The following is a 13,833-nucleotide window of genomic DNA, read 5'->3' as shown; positions in this document are numbered from 1 at the left end:
TGTAATTAGAAAATATTTAACCAAATAAATTAAAAGATACTTCAGCATAAAATCTAGTTTCCTGAGGCAAAATGCGACTTGCAGGACTCTATTTACAGTTTAGTGCTTCCTGTTTCTATTGGAAAATCTACAAGACACATTTCTCAATTTCTCTAAATTCTATTGCTTTCTATGTTTTAATTATTCCCTATTTTCCCTGTAACAAGATTTTTTTGGACATATGTATTGTCCCTCCTATTAAATTGGGAGGTCCTTGAAAATAGAGTCTGTTTTTTACCTCTCTTTGTATCCCCCTCCTTCCAGAACTTAGCACAGTTCCCAGCATCTAGTAGGCATTTAATAAATGATTATTGACTGACCGACAATTACACAATTATCTGCACTTGAGCTGAAATCTATTTGACTTTCAATTTCTTTTCTAGTCCCTCTTCAGGTTTACTATTTATATAAATAATGTTGAACAATGTTTACTTTTCACAAGACCAATACAATTACATGCAAAGGAATGCTTTTAAATGACCCAGTTATTTGGAAAGTATAAGGCTAACTCATAATGCTAATGCTATATAAGGAAGAAGGAACAGACTAAATATGAGGAAGGTATAATAATTTTCTGAGCTCCCCCAAAGGTGTTCCATCATAAAGGAACTCTATTCTGGAGGTCAACAATTGAGGACAGGACAAAACATGTTTTGCTAAGGCTGATTAAGTAGTCTAGTGATAATAAAATACTGTGGTCAGTGGGGGACTTGAGTTACAGACCCATGCTCAGCTCCTGAATCAGCAAGAGATGCAGATGCCACAGAAGCCATATTCTCAGGTCTCTAATTGGTAAGAACTATGCAGAGGCAATAATTGCTTTTCATCATCCCACAGCAGCATCCCAAACCAATTTAGAAGCACTGTGGTGGGGCTTAGGAGAAAGTTGCTTTGCATTATCTTGGAGTAGAATAAATTTCATCTAGATGGATAGTGAGAAAAGGATCTTTCATAGTTTGCAGATTTTTTTAAATATAGCTAATTAAAGAAAGAGCTTACATCTTTTTTTTTCAGGAAACTAAGGGATATAAACACCAATCTGAGATGCTATATGCCCATTTGAAAGTTGGTAATTAGAAAGTAGTACTCTACTGCATTTGAAATTTGACTCCTCATAGTCTCTTGGGCACATGATCTATCCTCATTTACAGCTTCAAATGACTTATAAGGGACATATTTGGCTTTACAATATTACCTGAAGTGTAAAGGTAACCCCAAAATTTTTTCCTTTTCTGTTCATTTTTCTTTTTGCCTTCTTAAATTTTACTCTTTCTGGGAATGATGACCAGGGACTTAAGAGACCCTCAAAATATACCTTTTGTTTTCAATGGGGACATTGGAAATTTATCTATTGTCCTGAATGGTTGTGCCGTGGTCATTTAGTCCTTAGCTTCATGCATAGTAGGCATCAAATAAATTATCATTATTTCTTTGAATTGTATATTCTAATTAATAGTTACACTTGTCATTTTTGGATTGTCCATTTCAAAACACTAGATGACAGTAATTAAACATCAGAGCTTTTTGGTACTAAGTGAAATGGGGGATATTACTCCCACTTTGAGAGTCATAATCCTTCTCAGACTCTCTGAGGATTTGCTGTATCTAGAAACATGAATCTTCTGGGATCAATTTATACATGAAACTGGTTGGACCAGTCCTTGGATCATAGACATACAACTAGTTACTGAATTTGGGCTTGGATGCTTCTTGCATGGTAGGATCTAACTGAGCTCCAGAAGTGTTTTTAAGGATTATATCCCTGGAACCATTTTTACAACTTGAAAAATGCAATTTCTTTCTTTTGATTCTAATACTCCAATGAAGGGTTGAAGGAATGAGAATTAAAGACAAAACCCCTAGAGTAATTTTCTTCCAAATAAAAATTTATTTGTAAATGTGTTAAAACTGTATCTTGTTCTGGTGCCCAAGACTACTCTTCTCATTCCCTTATAGTAAGTTTATAAGTAGCCAATAAAAGTGTCAATAGCAAGATGTGAGATTGCAATGGGAAACCTAGAAATCATATGTAAATAATCCCAAAGATCAAATGAGCACATTTTACAAATTGTCATAAAATAACCAAAACATCATATCCTAGCAATATGAAAAACCACCTAGGTGCTGCTGTCAGGGTGTTTTGGTCTTCTGATATGTAAATTTCAGACAAATCCCCGATATTGCCACTATGGATCAATAGATCATCAAATGGTGCTGTTAATTTTGAGATGATGTGAATAAGCCAACTTTAAAGTTTCATTGGCAATATTGAAATGAATTGGATATCTAAATGAATAATACTAAAGTGGCATAGATGAGAGTTAATCTCTATCTCCAAAATTCCTATAAAAATAAAACTACAAACTCATGCCCCTGGGTTCTCCTATATCTCCAATAAATCCATGCTGTTCAGTACTCTAAACTCTAATTCATTAACTCTGCACTCCATGAATTATCTCTGTATGTTCTGTACCATTTGCTCTTTCTGTGCCTTACTAAAGTGTGATTATATCCCTGTTTTCCACTGCCATTGTAGTCACTACCAGTGAGTAGGCAAAGACCTGGGTCAAGAACCAAAGAATTGGGAGTGCCTGCAAATTAATTATCAATTTAGTTAGTCAACTAGACATGATTCTACCTAATCCCAAAATCAACCAAACTAATTTTATCCTAATAATTAGTGGAGTTCTGCCAGATTCTTTCTATGACACAAGTATGTTAATGATACCTAAACCAGGAAGAGCCAAAGCAGATAAAGAAAATGATGTAGAGGAAATATTTTTTGAGTGTGGATTGTATTGGAAGGTCTCTGAGTTTCCTGGTCTGTTATTCTGACATATTGTAAAGTTATCCACAATTAATTAGCAAACAAAATCAAGAAACATTTACAATATTTTGTAAAAAAAAAACTTTGTCGAAATGAAGATTCTTTATATTTCTGGAATTTGTCTAATACCAGTGGTATATAGATTGATAGAACTTAAAATATTTGTTGAATGCAATCATACTTCTGAATGTGATACTGAGGGAGCTTCATTCACTTTTTGTAATGATCATTTCTTTTGTAGATGGCATACAATCATTCCTCTATCAGACATACTTCAAATTTCAGAGCACTCAGTCATCCTTATGTGAATAAACGACACTCTTCTTTTTTTCCCCCTGATAATCAGAACAGCTTCTGCCCCTTTCCAATTTCTGCTTTCAAAATCTATCAGAGTTGAATAAAATTAATTTGGCAAAAGTGATCTGTTAGTTCCTTCTGTAATCAAGTATAAAATCACTTTGTTCTGTATAGGTTTTGCTCACACTACCAGGGACTTAAGGAGGACAATAGTATTCTTAACTCCCAAATATGTTATATGTACTATAGTTGAGATCTAGAGACAATTTAGTATAGTCAAATATTCCACTTGTCTCAAGTTTTGACTGACTTGCTTCATTCTTCTCTGCCAGTAGTTGGCCAAAATTCTCAGAGAAAGATTACCTATACTTGGTCCCATTTAAACTACAGGAGAATCTTAGGGTAACTCCTTCAATGTCTCAAGTGCCTCTTCTCAAGATCCCCTTTGTCTCATGTTTCTGCTGTTATTTTTTCAATGATATAATGAGACCCTACTGGTTCTTTGAATTAAAAAAGAATTCATAATTCCTCAAATGTTTCCTATCAAAGTAAGAGTTCATTTTAAGCACATCTAGTCTCAAAAAATTTATGATTTCAATTTTCATTTTGCCCTCTTTCGATATAAAATATATATATATATGCAAATTTGTTGAAATATCCATTAGCTTTCTGAAAGCTTCACTAGGGTCTTCAGTCTCCCTGTTGTCCTTGAAATTATGTATCTTTATGTTCATATTTCTACAAATTTTAAATAAATTTCTTTTTTTGTAACCTCAATTTATACAGCAAGATATCACTCTACCATGTCACAAAAAGTTCTAAGTCATCAATCTACAACACAGATCAATTTTTCATTAATACTTTTCAAATCCTATCAGACAGCTATTTTTAATTCATATTCATATAATACCAGTGTATATAAAACATGATTTTTTTCTCATATTAGGCCTCAAAATGTCTATCTATAAGAGTGGAATATCTTACATCCTTTGTCAATTAATATAAATCATTCTTTGCATAAAATATTGTTTTTTCCCTTATTAAATAAGACATTAAGGTGGGATAGTGAATAGAACTCTGGACTTGGAATCAGGAAGACCTGAGTCCAAATCCAGATCAAACACAAGCTATGGGCCCTAGGTTAATCATTCAGACTGTTTACCTCAGTTTTCTCATCTGAAAAATATGGATAATAATAGTACTTATCTTCTAGAGATATTGGTAGGTTTAAATGAAAAATATTATTAACTGCTTATAATAGAGCCTATCACATAGTAAGCACTATATTAAAGTTAACTAGTTTAACTATTTCATCATTGATTTGACTTTATGGCATTTAAGTAGGCTTTTTCCTAAATCCATATTATGTCCTGGAGTCAGGAGAACCTGGGTTCAAATTGGCCTTACTGGCTATGTAACATTAGATAAGTCAGCTAACCATGATTGCCTTGCATCCAAGGTAATCTCGAGTCATCCTGACCCATTCTGGCCACTGGATCCAAATGGCTCCAGAAGAGTAAGTGAGGCTGCTGACTTAGCACAGAATTCCATCACTCACTCATTGAGTCAATAATTTCCATTTGTTCATTTTTAATATTTAGGGTTTTATTTTCTAGATAACTTTTGTGTTTCCTTTTCTAGTTGGTCAATTTTACTTTTTTGATGAGGTTTTTTTCTTTTCCAGTTGGTCATTTTGCTTTCAAAGGAGTTAGCTTCTTTGATCAAATTTACATAATTCTCCAACATGGCTCTTCTTTCTTTCTTTTCTTTTCTTTTTTTGGTTTTTGCAAGGCAATTGGGTAAAGTGACATGCCCAGGGTCACACAGCTAGGTAATTATTAAGTGTCTGAAGCTGGATTTGAACTCAGGTCCTCCTGATTTCAGGGCCAGTGCTCTATTCACTGCACCACCTAGCTGCCCCTCTCATTTCTTTTCTCTATTTTTTCTTATTCCTCTCTTCTTTGGTTTTTAAAATCTTTTTTGAGCTCTTCTCAGAGGTCTTTTTGGATTTGAAGTGAATTCATAAACTACTTTGAGGCTTCACATGCAATCATTTTGTCATTACTTTCCTCTTCTGAGATGGCATTTTAATTATCCATAGCAGAATAAAAACTTTCTTCCTGACATTATGAACATTAAGAACAAAGGACAAACATCATCATCATCATCGTATTATGTCCTTACTAGTCTTGGGTATCAACTTTCTATTCATCTTTTTTGACTAAAGTTCAAAGGTTTTTCTCCTTGGCAGAAAGGATTTAAAAGTTTTCAGTTGTGTAAATTATACCAAATTACATATAATTGATTTATCATACCCATATCATAATTTATTTATATACTCAGTTAACTATTAATGTAAAATTTCTATAGGAAATTACTGATAGATGAATCACCTTTTAAATACTATTGTTCACCTATCTAAATTTCCATTATTTTTCAATATGACTCTGTTTCTCTAGTTATAGCAATCTCCTTCACAAATTTCTGAGTTGAAATTAAATAATTGTAAAATTTTAAAATTAAAAGTGATTTTGCTGGTGATCCAGGGAATGGAAGTCCACTACATCTTAAGACCAAACTTTGCATTTATGAATGACTCTAATTGTTACTAATGTTTTCTGACATCAAACCCAAATTTATCTCTTTATAGTTTCTATTCTCTGCTCTTGATTGCTCTCTCTGGAAGTGAAATAGGGAACTTAGAAATCATCTGTTTAAAACTGAACCTGATAAGTTGCCTTATAGTTTTGATCAAAGACCTTTTAAATAAAAGGAATACATTATCACTAAAAATAATTCATTTTATATATCTTATATATATGCATATACAAACATAACTGTATATATGTATATGTCCATGTGCCTGCATGAACATGGAATTTATAGGTATATGTAATAACCATATCTACTTATATGCATACAGACATGCACCACATATTTTCATATGCATCTTACAATTAATGGAACAGTAGATAGAAATCTGGATTTGGAGTTAGAAAGTTCAAATTTGATTTCAGAATCTTACTAGTAGTGTGACCTTAGGCAAGTCATTTAATATAGAGAGATAGAGAGAGAGATAGAAGTAGACAGACAAATATCATGTGTACATTAATAGAGAAATATCAATTTACCTATATAGATATATATGTATGTATGCATATAGAGGAATACCTGGGTTCAAGTCTTACCTATGACTTGCTATGCATACCTGGGGAAATCACTTAACTTCTCTTAGACTAAGTCTCAGAGAAGATGATGGCCTTCCCTAGTAAAATGAATTAATTAACGAGTACTTTCTTATTCCAGCGAAAGCATAGACAGGTCCATCCACTATTGCAAATTTCCTAATAAGAACTCATCCAAGATCTCTTTTCAATTTTAGCATAAAGAAATATAGGAAACAAATCAAATGAAACAAATACATCACTCTGTGTGTGTCTCTGGGGGGGGGGGTTAGAAAATCTAGTTCTACATAGTGAGATAGATCAGTTGACTGATAGATATATAGCTATAAGCAGATACACAAATGTATGTACTTGTATATGTGCATATGCATCTAAATTAGATTTATATGAAACTTAAGAGTTTATAAACACCTTTGCAAATATCTCATTTTATTATCTTTTTTTAAATGTATGAAATAAAAATCAATGGAATTATACGCTGGAGTCATGAGGACCTTGTAAGCAAGTAAGACTCCTTGTTCACAGATCTGTCTGAGATCAGAATTGAATTCAGGTCTTCCTGACTCCAGATCCAAAATTCTATGTCTGTATACATTGATATATTCTTGCATGTGTATAAGCAAACATGTGATGCCAAAAATAGAGTCAAAAATAGGTATGACTTTGGATTATATTATCACCTCAATTTCATCTCCTAATACTCTTATTTTCCTTTCATTGTATAAAAATAAGAGAGATTTAAACGAAATTATTCTCTAACAGGAAATAAAAATGTGTTGTTTCAAATTTATTCAGTGTAGAACCAGAAATGGCTAGTCTGAAAGTTCTTTAGCATTGCATTACATTGCAGATAACCTTGGCTATAAAGGCAGGATTATCCTTAGATACATTTGTAAACCATTTACAACACATAGTTCTGATGTTCCTTCCTTTAACAGGATTTTGGTCCCTTCTAGAAATAGCTAAAATAAATTGATTTTAAACATTTTATGCCACCTAACATTAAGTAGGATTTTCTGTCTGTCTCCTACATCAGGTGACATAATACAGATTTTTAGCAGTAGGCAGACTAGGATGGAGGGGTGTAGAAAGAAGAGAGAAAAAGGAAGAGGAAAAAGTCCTTATAATCATTTCCTGACTGATCCTTCCTCAAATCCCTTCAACACACACACACAAAGACACAAAAAAAAACCACACTCTCACAGATACACACAGAAAAACACAAACACATTTATCATTTTATTCTTGAAAATAATAAATGTATTGAACCAATATTAATTACCACGTACTTTCTGATCATCTCATTAGTCATTGGTTTTCCTTTGGGTCAAAAATACTGGGATCATATCAAAGAGGAGGGGTCAAGATAATGAATGCAAAGTACTTTGTAAATTGTAAACTAAATAGAGGTCAGTTGTTGTTACTGGGTGTTTCCTTCATCTTCTATTTTTATTTCTGCTGACTTCAATATTTATAGAACAAGGCAGAGGTAGGCTGGTAAATGTTTAACAACTGGACTAAAAAAATTAGCACACAGCTTTTTAAGTTTAATTTGCATTATCAACTTTTCAAAAAATATCAACAGACAATGAAACAATGAATAAAGTCCTGAATTTTAAGATTTTGGTAAAAATGCTCACAAAGAAAGTTTAGTAGATTTGGCTGCATTATCATCCTATCTAGCACATATACTATCTGGGGACACCTTCCAACTTTGTGACCCTGAGGAGATCATAAAAATCTCTCAAAGGTTTAGGCAACTCCCTAACATTTAGAGAGTCCAGATAAGAAGCAGATCTTCAAGTGAGATTGATTTCTCCATCAGGCTTTCCTAATGCTAAGAAAATGATAAGTTCAAAGATATGAATTCAGAATTGGGGAACCAAGATACATGTGTGTGTGTGTGTATGCACACTGACACACACATTAAATAAACAGTGCAGATGGATTAGTTTAGATTTCTAATAGGTTTTCTTAATATCTGGCTTCACATGATATGCTTTTTTGTTTTTTTCACTTTATTTTTTATTTTTATTAAAGATATTATTTGAGTTTTACAATTTTCCCCCAATCTTGCTTCCCTCCCCCACCCCCACCCCACAGATAGCACTCTGTCAGTCTTTACCTTGTTTCCATGTTGTACCTTGATCCAAATTGGGTGTGATGAGAGAGAAATCATACCTTAAAGAGAACAGAATTCTCAGAGGTAACAAGATCAGACAATAAGATTTTTCCTTTTTTTCCAAATTAAAGGGAATAGTCCTTGCACTTTGTTCAAACTCCACAACTCCTTATCTGGATACAGATGGTATTCTCCTTTGCAGACAGCCCAAACTTGTTCCCAATTGTTGCACTGATGGAATGAGCAAGTCCTTCAAGTTTGAACATCACTGCCATGTTGCTATTAGGGTGTACAGTGTTTTTCTGGTTCTGCTCATCTCACTCAGCATCAGTTCATGCAAATCCCTCCAGGCTTCCCAGAAATCCCATCCCTCCTGGTTTCTAATAGAACAATAGTGTTCCATGACATACATATACCACAGTTTGCTAATCCATTCCCCAACTGAAGGACATTTACTTGATTTCCAATTCCTTGCCACCACAAACAGGGCTGCTATAAATATTTTTGTACAAGTAATGTTTTTACCCTTTTTCATCATCTCTTCAGGGTATAGACCCAGTAGTGATATTGCTGGGTCAAAGGGAAGGGTTGGATGAGTTCACAGCTCCACCAACAGTGTAATAGTGTCCCAGATTTCCCACATCCCTTCCAACAATGATCATTATCCTTCCTGGTCATACTGGCCAATCTGAGAGGTGTGAGGTGGTACCTCAGAGAAGCTTTAATTTGCATTTCTCTACTAATTAATGATTTAGAGCATTTTTTCATATGGTTATGGATTACTTTGATCTCCTCATCTGTAAATTGCCTTTGCATGCATGATATGCTTTTTTAAAAAATTCAGAAACTGAGGTCACTCACCTGTAACTATTGATTGGATCCTTTTGTCAAATTAGGAAAGTCTTTTACCATATAATCTACATCATTTAAGTGTAGCTCCATCCCAACTGTCAAAAAGGTATTGAAATAAGAAAAAGAATCTGAACTTTCCTAAAGCAATCTGACAAAAAGCTACTGAATAGGCAATTACATTTATATATATATATATATATACATATATATATATGTATATATATATATACATATATATATACAATATACATATATATGTATGTATATGTGTGTATACATGTTTTTTAAAATTCTGCCTTGCAAAATGTTAAGAGTTGGGTTAAATGGACTTTGAAGACAGATTGTAAAAAGGTTCCTTGTCAATTTGTGCATCTATTTTCTTGCATTTATGTGTGTAAGGTTACTAGTGTTATGGCTTCAAGAAAAAGGAATGGCTTGCATGCATAATGCATATGAATTTATCTTGCCCTATATCAGTTGGTGAAGTGTTTCTATACATAGTGGTTATTAAAAGGCAGAGAACTGGGCAACTGTAGGAGAATTTAGAAGTCCCCTAGGCCTCAGTTCTACTTGAAGAATGAATGCCATTTATAACATCCCTAACAGTGAAAGAAGTACTAGTGTTGATATTGGGAAATATAGATTCAAATTATGGCTCAGATATTGATTAATTGTGTGAGTCCCTTAAAATCTTTGATCTTCGGTGTATTCATGTATGAAACGGTAATAATGATATTTACACTACCTACCATATAAGGATTTTTGAGAAAAAATGCTTTGAGAATCTCAAAGCACTCTGGACTGATTTCATTATAGAAACTGAGAGTCCTTCCAAGACAGTTTATTCCATATTTATATAGGTTTAATTATTAGGAAATTACTCTTTATACTGAGCCAAAATCAATTTGCTTTTCATTTCTACCCATTGGCTCTACTCTTGCCTTTCAGAGAAAAATTAATATAACTCCTTTTTCATATGCCATTTCATTCATTTTTCAGACATGTTTAACTCTTTGTGGTCCTATCTGGGGTTTTCTTGACAAAGATACTGGAATAGTTTGTCATTTCCTTCTCAGGATTATTTTACAGATTAGGATACTGAAGCAAACAAGGTTAAGCAAATTCTCTGGTGTCAAACAGCTAGGAATTGTCCAAGACCCAATTTGAACTGAGGCAGAATAGTCTTCCTGATTCTAGGTTCAGAATGCTATCTACTCTGCCATCTAGCTGACATATATATATATATATATATATATATATATATATATGTATATATATGCAATTATTTGAAGAGAAAGATAATATCTCCCCTAAAAAGACTAAATTTTCCCATTTCCTCTAAATGATCCTTCTGTAACATGAGATTGACCATCATGATCCCCCTAAAGAATATGCTTTAATTTATCTCTTGACATCACTTATACAAACAAATCAAATCAAGAAGTTTTGATTCCTAATCAGATGTGCACTAGCTTTATGATTATTAGCAACTCCCATGAGTAACTATTTCATTTTACCTCAGCTACACACAGGAGTTTTCATACTCATTTCCATCTCATCGTGATCTTTCACATTCTTGTCAATTCCTTGCAATTTGGTTTCCAATCCCATCACTCATTTGAAGTTGCTCTCTCCAAAATTATCCTTGATCTAATAGAAGTTGCACTTTGAACTTTTTGGGGGGGGTTTTTTGCACCATTTACAAATTTAAAAGAATAAAAGAACACATCAGTGCATTATTAGAAAAATTATGGGGTAGAAAAAGAGTATGAGTTTTGGAATCAAGAACTATAGATTTGTACAGATATGATATTCTGAAGTTTCCAGTTAAAAGGAAAATCATTTAATGATTCTGATTCTAGTTTCCCCATCTATAAAAAGAAGGCATCTAGATAGCACTGTGGTAGAGTGTTGGCTAAGAGTTAAGAAGACTCATCTTCCTGAGTTTAAATCTGGCTAAGACACTTACTAAATTTGTGATCCTGGGTGAGTCACTTAATCTTTGCCTCAGTTCCTCATCTATAAAATGAGCTGAAGAAGAAAATGGTTATTCCAGTATCTTTGTCCAGAAAATTGCTAATGGGGTCATAAAGAGTTGGGACACTACTAAAATAACTAAATAGCAACACAACATGGCAATGATAATTCTTACTTCACAGAGTTGTAAGTGAAGTATACTGAAAACTTTAAAACACTATTAAAACAAAAAAAAATTTCAAACAAGTTGTGCTTTGCTAAAGGTTGGTCACAGACTTTCTTTGATGTTAAAACATACAGCACAAAGCATTAAGGACAACAACAAACAAATGAATAAACAAAAATTGTTCTTGTCATCAAGGATCTTGCATTGTATTCTTTTATCAAGGATAGAATATGGAAACAAATAAATTAATACAAAATGAGGAGAAAGAGAAAGTACCAGGATCTTGGGGAAGCAGGAAAGGTTGTCTATAAGAGACAGTATAGAAGTAGACCCCTGAAGGAAATGAATAATTCTAAAAGACTCAATTGAGGGGAAAAAAATCAAGGGAGAAATTCTAGACAACGGTAGGAGGCAGAGATGGGACAACAGCAAGTGTGTCAGCTTGGCTGAGACATTGAGTAGAAGAAGGTGAAAAGAATAAAACCAGCTGAGAGAGGGGGACTAAAGCCATTTTGAATAAGATTTTAAATGATAAATTGAGCTATTTGAATTTTGTGCTATAGAAAAAAAAATTAAATCTTCAACTGAAGTGTGACATGGTCAAAATTTTATTTTAGAAAAATCACTTAGGACATTTTGGGAACCAGAATTAGAAAGTCCAAGAACTACATGACTATATGTTTTAGACAAATCATAGTATATTATTAATTAAAATCATCTATTCATGATTATTTGATTTATATGCATTTTGAATCGACTACACAAAAAAATGCTCTTCATTCCTATCCAAAAAAAAATATTTTGTTTGTATTAACAACAATATTTATTGAGCACAAATAATGGCATAATTAATCACAGGGAAAATGCTCATCCCTAACTCAACAAGGAGGAGCTATGTTAGACATGATTTAATTATACTTATGAATATATGCACATTTGCATATAAATTCTAGACAACTCTCTAAGACTGTAAGAACAGTGAATTTTCTGTTTATTGATCAGGTATATCATATCAAATGTATAGTTCTTTAGCCTATGTATATCTCTATGCATACAATAGTAGCTATCTAAATATCTATGTATCTATCTACCTACCTATCTAGATCTAGCTAAAAAGTAAACATATACCTGTGCACTGATACATATATGCACACACAAAATTATACATGCAGCGTATACATATATAGTATATTTGCTTATGTGTATATGTATAATTATGTTTGTATCTATATCTATGTCATTTATGAGTGAATGAGTTTAGATATCTACACATACATGTGTGTATGTCTATGTGTTTCAACTTAGAATAGAAAATCCTCAATATTTGATTGATGAGAGCATCTGTGGAATAGGAAGAGATTACTGACCCACAGTAAGTTAGGCAATCTGGATAAAAACAGTCCTTTTTCAGCAACATCCTGGCTTTAGGAAAATATTAAATTCTTATTGAAAGTTCCTCCTATAGTGGTTCTATAGCAGACTATTACTAGCTTGTTATTATTTTTTTCTGTAGTAAGGTAATTTTTAAAATTATCTTTTTTGTTTGCTCTTTTATTTATTTGTATTTACTCATTTTTAATATATGTATTCATTTTAAGTATTTAATTTAATTAAAAAGCTTTTATTAAACACCTACTTTTTCTGTACTAAGATAAGGAGATATAATAAGAGAAAGCCATAGTTTCTGTCCCCAGAAATTTACAATCCAATGGTGGAAAACAGTGAAGAAACTGAAAAGGATTGCAGGAGGGGGGATTAGGGTTATGTTGCTCCATGGTATTAAAAGGAAGTAGACTAATACTGGAAAATGGAGTTGATCAATATTTATTTGTCTCTTTACTCATCTATTCATTCATGCATTTATTGATATATTTTATTTTGCTACAGTTTCTTCACAAAAAAATTGAAAATAAGTCTTTAAGGGTCCTCTATCTGTACAACCACACAAGTAAATTTTTAAAAAGACAATAAATCTCATTATTATGGTATTAGAAAAAATATCAATTGGGATATAATCTCATTCATCACCCTTCCAAAATCTCTAGTATAATATATCCAACATAAAGTTATACAAAATGGGGAAGAATCCTCTACTTCTTTAGGCAATCAATTATTCTCTTACATACCTTCCCTTATTAGAAAGTCCCAACCCACACAACCTGATCATTTATACTTAAACTACTTGTCTCTCTTTACAACTTCCACCCTTCCCTCCTAGGTTTGCCCTCTGTAGCTAGAGAAAAAAAAAAGTATCATCTCCCTATCATTGGACTGATTTTCAAATACTTGAAGAAAACTATAACCTTCCCCTGAACCTTCTCTTTTTTATGTGAACTGTTTCCACAGTTCACCTCATTAATCAGGGGTT

This window comes from Macrotis lagotis, chromosome 5 (assembly GCF_037893015.1).
Source record: "Macrotis lagotis isolate mMagLag1 chromosome 5, bilby.v1.9.chrom.fasta, whole genome shotgun sequence".
Classification (NCBI taxonomy): Eukaryota; Metazoa; Chordata; class Mammalia; order Peramelemorphia; family Peramelidae; genus Macrotis; species Macrotis lagotis.
Note: the sequence above shows the minus strand (reverse complement) of the source record.